The sequence below is a fragment of the Rutidosis leptorrhynchoides genome, chromosome 7, assembly GCF_046630445.1.
Source record: "Rutidosis leptorrhynchoides isolate AG116_Rl617_1_P2 chromosome 7, CSIRO_AGI_Rlap_v1, whole genome shotgun sequence".
Classification (NCBI taxonomy): Eukaryota; Viridiplantae; Streptophyta; class Magnoliopsida; order Asterales; family Asteraceae; genus Rutidosis; species Rutidosis leptorrhynchoides.
In genome coordinates, this window is record NC_092339.1 from 73,773,980 (window position 1) to 73,780,920 (window position 6,941).

Here is a 6,941-nt window from a genome sequence, read left to right on the forward strand (position 1 = left end):
TCCAAATGAACATCTTCGAACCTTTAATAGGATCTGTACTCTAATTAAAATCAGAGAAGTTGAGGATGAATAGATATATCTCATGTTGTTTTCCTAGAATTTAAAGGGAGAAGCCAAAGATTGGTTAGAATCGTTACCTGAAGGGGCGATTGATACATGGGATGTTTTAGTTGAAAAATTTCTTAAAAGATTCTTTCCGGCATCTAAATCCATGAGACTTCAAGGAGAAATTATTACGTTCACGCAAAAGCCAAATGAAACATTATATGAGGCGTGGACAAGATTCAGAAAGTTATTGAGAGGATGTCCTCAGCATGGTTTAGATACTTATCAAATAGTACAAATATTCTACCAAGGTTACGATGTTACTACACGAAAAGACATCGACACAGCAGCTGGTGGTTCCATTATAAAGAAAACCGCAACCGAAGCTCACAAAATCATTGATAACACAGCATCCCACTCGCATGAGTGGCATCAAGAAAAAGATATCTTTCATTCATCTAAAGCGGCTAGAGCCGATTCTAGTCATGACTTTGATTCTGTTTCCGCAAAAATAGATGCTTTCGAAAGACAAATGGAAAAGATGACTAAAGATATTCACGCAATACGAATCAGTTGTGAGCAATGCGGTGGACCACACTTAATGAAAGATTACCACATCGAGCAAACGATGGAACAACATGAGAATGTTTCCTACATGAACCAAAGGCCGAGAAATAATTATCAAAATAATTTTCAACCGCCAAGGCCAAACTTCAATCGAAATCAAAACATTCTTTACAATCCAAATGGACCCAACAATAACTCGTACAACCAACAAGGTCCGAATAACCAACCAACTCAAAATAATACTTTCAATCAACAAAGACCTGGCTTATATAAACCACCACAACAAACCGAATATAAAAATCTAAATCTGGAAGAAATGATGGCAAAGCTAATGGAATCTCAAACACAATTTATTACATCTCAAACCTAAACAAATGAGAGGTTTGATCAGTCATTAAGAACTCAACAAGCTTCCATTTTGAATCTAGAAAAACACGTAGGTACTCTTGCTAGCTTGATGAGTAAGAGGGAACAAGGAAAGCTACCGAGTGATACTGAAGTAAATCCTCGGAATGAGAATGTTAATATGGTATCAACGAATTCTGAAAAACTAGCATCAGAAGATGAGAAGGTTTTCGATGTGAGTAACAATGAAGAAGTTACGCCACCACCACTACCCGAGTATGTAAAGCCAGTGGTGGCACCATATAGACCACCCATCCCGTTTCCAAGAAAAGGAGTTGAGTATGAGCAAGTAGTAGGTAATAAAGTTTGTGATACCTCTGGAAAGAAGAAGAAGAATAAGAAAGTGCAAGAAAAAAAAACCATAGAAGTAAACACGGTGAAGACAGTTCCACCAAAACCTCCACCCAGGGTGGGTGATCCGGGTGAATTTATTGTTCCTTGTCTACTTAGTGATTGTGTCATGTATGATGCACTAGTAGATTTAGGTGCGAGTGTGAGTGTTATGCCTCTTTCATTATATAAGAGATTAGGAGTAGGTGAGTTAAGTCCAACGAAAATGAGTGTTCGACTCTTTGATCAAACCATTAGGCACCCAGTTGGAATTGCTGACAACCTACCCGTTCAAATGGGTAATTTAACCTTTTTAGTCGAATTTATTGTCATTGACATAGGAGAGGACCCAAACATTCCTCTAATTTTAGGTCGACCATTCTTAGCGTCTACCGGGGCGTTATTTGATGTAAGAGAGGGTAGAATGACACTTAGTAATGATGAAAAATCGGTCACCTTTGTGAGTCGGAAGGCTAAATCTCCACCAACAAAAACCGTTGAACCAATAAAAATGATTGGAAAGAACCATGTTGTTTTACCAACTCCAACGGTAGTGCTTAACAATAATAAAACGCCTAAGTGTGGGGAAAATGAAGTAACACCTAATGATGACTTGATAACAAAGAACCCCATTGTTGATATGAAATTAAATGACTCCGTTATTAACAGTTCAATGAAGAAACTTATTAAAGGATTCGCGATGCTAGAACCAAGGGGAACTTTAAGTTATGTAACCGGTTAGTATCCAATCTATCACCTAAAAAAAAAAGCGAAACTAGTTGAATTTGTGGATATTACACAGAAATTCGACCAATGGCTTAAAGCAAAAATCACAGATATGCAAGTTGATTATGGTCCAAAAGAAATTGACAATGAAGTTAATCACAAATTCGACACCACAGCTACCTAAGTGTAGGGAAATTCAAATGTTCTAAAAAGAAAACGTTGTCTAGAGTTAGTTGTTCTGTTCTCGTGTAGTTCCGAGAATGGAATCCGATTGGTCTTTTCCACTAGTAGACACTAAAGAACTAGTTTTCTCCCTCCATTCTGAATTTTTGTTTTAGAGGTTTTGTATGAAATTAATATTCTTTTTAAATTTAAGTTTTGTGTGAATTTAAAAACAAAATTTACTTTATTTCATTAAGTTTAAAAATTGATTTCTAAAATTTGTCGTGAGTTAAAGACTAGATCATAGAATCGAAATTGCTTTACCCAAAGATGGGGCAAAAAATTTTGTTATCATTATTTTTAATATTACTGATCTAAAATATGTCAAAAAAAAAAAATTTAAAAAACCCGAAAATCTTTGTTTTTAAAACACTCGCTTTAAAACGGCAAATTTTAATTATTCATTTAAATTGTTTTAATAAATAAAGGTTTTATAAAAAAATATATATATATTATATATATGTTTGTAGTTTATCTTATGTACAAAACAGGGTAAAACAGTGCATTTTCAAAGACTGACATTAAGATCAGCAAAAGCTACTCATTTTAACGACAAGACGTAAAATATCAAATGTGATATAAAATAATATGTTTGCAAACTCGGTATTTTTAATCATTTTTCTACACTAATCACCCTCATGAATTTAAATTTTTACTGATTTCTTGCAAATGAGGGAATTGCAAGATCTCAAGTGTGGGGAAGGGTTATAAATTCTCTCGAGTTTACACTTAGTTTAATTGCTAAATTTTGTGAAAATTTGAAAAAATTTCAACTAAATAAATTCAAAATCATGTTTATACATATTTATGAACGATAAAACTAGGTTATAATACCGAAATTATTGTTACCTCGGAGAGAACATAAATGGAGAAACAACTCAAAACGTTTGAATTCATTTAAAATGGAATAAATGAGAATAAAAAGGCAAAGAAAAGAATAAATAAAAGCTAAGTGTGGGAAGAATTTACCAAGTTCTTCAAAACATATATCACATATTTGTACAAGATTATTGCATGTACTTTTGCTTTGGACTAAACTAATCAGTTTTACCCGATTTACTGTAATATATTTGAAAGAAAGATGGATCTACACGATGAATCAATTCCATCATTAAAAGGAAGTAAAGTCTTCCGAAAAATAAATGCGCTTCTTGATTTAGGTCAGGAAGTTGTCGTCCAGACCAGCTGTAGTTTGACGAAAAATCTAGAAAAGTCATCTCTAAAATCAGCAGGAAATCCACGGACCTCAGCATCAAACAGGGTCGCCATGTGGTCAGACTTATCCTAACCATGAGAGGATCTGTCTCGTAAAATGGGGAGGGTGCCGTGCAAATTAGCTTAATAAGACTAATGAATCAGACCCCCAGAAAGGATAATCTCCTTAAAGATAAAAAAATCAGCTTTTAAGACTGATATTACTCAATCCTTGAGATTGACCTTAAAAATTGAGAATTCATACTCACGGAATTCAATGATATCTAAACTCGAACTTGAACGAGAAAATATTTTGATCAAAATTAAAACCGATTTGTTTTCTGAAAACCTATTTTCAACGCGTTCATTACCACTGAACGTAAAATCCTAAGATTTCATCAGAATTCATTAGGTCACCTGAACCAAATCGGGTGTCAACCATAAGAACGGTGGTTGCATAGCATGGTCAAAGACAGGACCTTGTGCCAGACCAAAAAATTATAGGGTGATCTTTGCTATTGCTCCTACAAAGGATAGTAATTGCATCCGACACGTTGTGGACCATGAACATCTGCATGTTATTAGACATTGCCTTAACAGTTGCTTGTTCATCGCTTTCCTTTACAACCGGACGGTAGTTTATCGAAAGGTAATATACGGAGCAAGTATACTGGACGTGTTGCTTTCCTAATACAAAGTTAGCAAGTGGGTGACACAAAACCGTAAGTTTTGAGCTAAAATTTTAAAAATCTGAAACCCACAAAACCCACAAAAACATTTTGCAAACACCGGTGAAAGGTTATTTCGGAAAACTTATCTAGGGTAAAATCTAGCTTGAATTTTCAAAAGTTCAAATGTTTTCATAAAGATCCAATTTCCTTAAAGGATCTAAATTTTTATAGTCATGTGGGACTGTAAACTACATTGTTACTATCATTGTTTATACAGCCGTATCAAAATCACTGATGTATAAAGTGTGAGAATAAAAAAAAGTGTGATTTGAGTGAAGTGTGATTTAATTTCAAGTTATGTATTGCTTGAGGACAAGCAACGTTTAAGTGTGGGGATATTTGATAGTGCTCCAAATGAACATATATTTAGGCGCAATATCCTTCCAACATGTAAAGCTTTTAGTTGCAATTGTTCTATTTTTATGTAATAATCGGTTAAATAAATAAGTGCGAAGACAAAAGACAGAATCGACGATTTGAAGACGCAAATGATCAAAAAGCTAAAAACTACAAAGTACAATCCAAGTGGTTCAATTTATTGATGAGAAACGCCTAAAAATGATAAGAGTACAAGCCGCAAAATGTAAAGTACAAGATATCTAAGCATACGAAAAGGCGTTCGAAAATTCAGAACTGAGACATAAACCGAGCATCAACGTACAACTCAACGGAGCTAAAATTACAAGTCAACTATGCACAAGAATATAATATAATATATATATAATTATATAAAATTATATATTATTATATTATATATTATACTCCCTCTGTCTCATTCCAATAGTCCACAGACAAAAAAACACGCAGTTTTAGGAAATCCCACTAACTTCATTTCTCCACCAATGAAATATCTTCTCTCTCCAGAGCTACCAATGAAATATCTTCTTTCCTTTCTATTTATGGAAGTGGACTATCAGAATGGAACAGCCCAAAATGGAATACTGCCCTATTGGAATGAGACGGAGGTAGTAATATTCAGCAGCCCACGTTTAACTCAATTTGGTGAGCTGGAATCCAAAGCTTCGCACTCGCGGAGCTGTAAGGCACAAAAGTACCGCACTCGCGGAGCTGTACAGTTCAAAGTGGGCCTATAAAAGCTCACGCATTCTACTCGAATTCTACACACCTTTTTCCAATCTCTCAATCTCTATATGTAATATATTTATATTATAATTATAATTTTAATTTAAGATTAATAATAAATTATGGTTTAGTTGGGTTATTGTAAGAAATGTTTTACGGGTTTTAAAGTCGGAGTTCTGTCCATGTAACGCTACGCGATTAATAACCACTGTAAGTTATGTTCCTCCTTTTTAAATTAATGTCTCGTAACTAAGTTATTATTATGCTTATTTGAGCCGAAGTAATCGTGATGTTGGACTAAATATTTAAGATGGGGTTATTGGATTTTGTACCATAATTTGGGTTTGGACAAAAGACCGACACTTGTGAGCATTGGACTATTGACTATTAATTGGTAGGGGGTATTATCTAATTGAATAACAACTCATTGGAACCTGACGAACCTATCTTCAAATTAGTTAATCTAATAATTATTAAATTGATTACGAATGTCCTATTTAGTGACGTTTATACAACATCTGTTACAAATCATTTAATTAATCAATTGGATTGGGTAATTTATTATTCATTATGGTCAAGTGAATAAATTAATGTATCATGGACTAATTATAACAGGGATGGATTACATACAAGGATAATTGGTGTAATTGTTAACAAAGTATTAAAACCTTGGATTACACGCAATCAATAACCTGGTGTAATTATTAACAAAGTATTAAAACCTTGTTACAGTTCGAATCCCTAATTAGTTGGAATATTTGACTTCGGAAATAAGGTTAATTTGATGAGCATATTATAATTATGACCGATGGACTATTATGGGCAAAACCCATATAGGTATCAAATAAGCTATGACAAAGGACAATTAACCCAGAGTAATAAATTAAAATCAAAACGTCAAACATCATGATTACTGAAGTTTAAATAAGCATAATTCTTTTATTGTATTTCTCATCGTACTTTCATTTACTGTCATTTTATTATTCGCAATTTTATATTTCGTCATTTAATTATTGTTATTTATTTTACGCATTTTAATTATTGTCATTTATCTTTACGCTTAAAATATAAAATCAACAAACCGGTCATTAAACGGTAAAACCCCCTTTATAATAATAGTAATACTACATATATATATATATATATATATATATATATATATATATATATATATATATATATATATATATATATATATATATATATATATATATATATATATATATACACAAATATAGTTTAAAATATATATAGCGTTAAACTCAGCTAGCTCCCTGTGGAATGAACCAGACTTACTAAAAACTACACTACTCTACGATTAGTTACACTGCCTATTGTGTTGTAGCAAGGTTTAGGTATATCCCATCTGTAAATAAATAATTAAAACTTGTGTAACTTGTATTATATTTTGTCGTATTTCGTAATAAAAATAATAATATTTCGTATACACCTCGCATAACATCAACGTAAGTTACTAATGTAAGTAGCATATGGTAGAAAATAAATGATTACATTACCTCGGCCTTTTGGAAATGGTCCGACTATGTCAATTGCCCATTTGCAGAATGGCCATGGTGATGAGACTGGAATCATTGGATGCGCAGGTGCTCTGCTGATAGGTGCATGTATTTGGCAGGA

General features: G+C 33.1%; 1 non-coding gene across 1 annotated transcript; it reads right to left on the minus strand.

Annotated features, from left to right (window-relative positions):
- Nucleotides 1-214: 214 nt before the first annotated feature.
- Nucleotides 215-321, minus strand: LOC139860876 (small nucleolar RNA R71). Its single transcript, XR_011763498.1, has one exon. It is a non-coding gene; the product is annotated as a small nucleolar RNA R71 (small nucleolar RNA).
- Nucleotides 322-6,941: the final 6,620 nt, after the last annotated feature.